We start from the raw sequence: 2,512 nt of genomic DNA on the forward strand, positions 1-2,512 counted from the left end.
TTTTTTTTTTAAGACTTGCATGCAAGCACTTACTAATATTAGAGCAGTGTGACTTCACTGGGATTGACTCAGGCCCTTGCAAATGAGAGTCAGGAGTTAGGTTTGTGCCAATAAGCTCCACAAGCAGGCGTTCACCTAGGCTTGGATTGGCTTGAAAGAATCAGGCATTTTATGGGCGAGAGGTGATAGGCAAGAACCCTCTCTGGATGCTTTTTCTCTTCTGGGGTTGGCTCATTTAAAATCCACTTAAGCTGAATGCGTGGCTAACGAGTCTAATAACTGACTGGATTTTCAGGGGTGACAGTAATGTTTAGTCAGATCTCAGTGTAACATCTGCTCCATACCAGCAGGTCTCAGAGCATGGATCAGTTCTCTTGTTTTCTTTACCTCTCAGAATTATGTTCTGACATTTCCCCTGGGGTTTTAATGTGAATTTCCCTCTGTTTAAGGCTGCAGTTCAGATTTACTCTCCCATAAAAGCCTCACTTACAGCTGAGAAACAAATGGCCTTGTGTTGCCCTCAGGCTTAGCAAGGCTGGTTGCCTTTCCTTCCTGCTTTCAAAGACCCTGTTTAAAGGAGCTTCTTCATGGAGCTAAAGAGGTCCTGAACAGCTTGTGTGGCTCTTGCTCAAGTGAGGTGCCACCACTGCTGCAGAGGGGAGCAGTGGGAACAGAGCTGCTGTGGGGATGCAGCATTACTAGCTTCTCCATGCCTTTTATCTCACCAGCTTTGGCACTGTTCAGTGCAGATATCTGCCTTGGCTGGGGATTAGAATAAGGTGTCTGGAGAGATTAAAAAAAAATGCCAGGCAGTAGCCTCATTCTTGATGCGCCCTCTGAACGCATTGCAGCTGTGAATCCAGGCAAGTTAGCAGGCTAATATGTTTAGAAAAACGAGCCTTGCATACCTGGTACCTTGTCAGCATGGCTCTGGGGGCTTGGCCTCGTGAGGAAAGAACTTTTCCCAGAGTCACTGTGCTCCTGTGAAAACTCCTATGAGTGATGAGACTTCTAATAAAGTTATGTTCTCTTGTTAAAAAGAAATGATTGCTGTAATTTTTTTTTTACTCTGGGTCTTAAGGAGGCAACTGAATTTATTGCAAGGAAAACAGCCTATGCATTTTAAGGCTAGTAGTCACTGGCTCATGTCCTTCATGCAGTTCAGGAAGGAGTGAGCTGATGGGGAAACAAGCACAAACCAAGCCATGTGCTCTGGAGCTCGGGCTTGAGGTGTGAAGGAGAGATGAGGGTCAGTTGAAGCTCAGATTTGTGACTAATGTGCACATAGCTGGCCTTACTAATGAGTCAGTGTCACTGGGAACTTAAGAATGGGCCATCAGACTGAGGTCTGCTCTTGATGGACACAAGGTTACAGGGTAACAAGTTCTGGTCATGGCCTACATCCCATGCCTTTTTTCTCTGCAGCACCAATGCTTCTCTGTTGCTGCATTTGATCTTTGAATGACCAATTCAGAAGGCTTGGATTGCAAAGTAGTTTGTCTACACTGTCTTTGGAGAAGCAATTGAAAGCTTGAGAACACCTTTGGTGTTGTGAGATGTCCTAAGCCACAGCTGAGTGGCTGTTTTCAGCTGAGAACCTGCTATAGCTGGGCCAGGACTGCACTGTCAGGAGTGGAGGTGGACCTGGGCTTGGTTTCCAAGGAGAAAACTCTTCCTTCAGCTGAAGAGCAATAACCCAGTGCATGCAAATCAGAACTAATTGTAGTTACCTTGTGATATTTGAAGCAAAGTGCCCACAGACGGTCATGCACTGTATCTCATCTAAGGGTAGTTTTAGTGTTTAACCCTCTAATGTGATGCTAGGAAAGCATCCGGCTCCACTCCCAGCATCCCATTGGATTTCTTATTTGCTAACATTTCAGAGAATGTACTTTTTAATACAGGTGCCAGAGTTTTATCTGTCAAATATCCTCGAGGGCTTTTGCAGTCACAAAAAGTGTCTTAGCCTACCAGTGAGGAAAGCCATTGGACTCTTGTATGTTTCCAGTTTGTGTATATGTCCAGTTTATTTTTGGACAAGAAGTTTTCTAGTGTTGGCAAGCTGATATGTTCTGTGACCCTCCAGCATGGTAAGCTCTTGTTAGAATAGGTACAGAAAGAAGACAAGAAGCAAGCATGTACTGCTGAGGAAGGGTGTAGCTATATTAAAAGAGGTAGCAGTGTGCAAATAACTGTTAGCAGAGGTTCCTGTCCTGAGCTGTTTGGCTGAATGCTATTCATCTGCAGGCAAAACGAGCCAGTGCAACTCAGCCTGCCTATTTAAATGGCTGACTCCACACAAAGCAAACAAGAAAATGAGCGTATAAGCTGCACCTAAGTTCTGGTACAATCCACTGGGAGATGATTTAACTTGCCACCTTGCATGTCACTAGATACAGATTTTGCACACTGTATGATCAGGAACAAAACCTTGCACAACTCCTTTTTTATATTCTGCCTCAGTGGTCCTTGCATTGTTAGGACTTTTGGAGTACTCTTCTGTAACCATTCC

This window comes from Mesitornis unicolor, unplaced genomic scaffold (assembly GCF_000695765.1).
Source record: "Mesitornis unicolor isolate BGI_N332 unplaced genomic scaffold, ASM69576v1 scaffold30201, whole genome shotgun sequence".
In the NCBI taxonomy this organism is placed as follows: Eukaryota; Metazoa; Chordata; class Aves; order Mesitornithiformes; family Mesitornithidae; genus Mesitornis; species Mesitornis unicolor.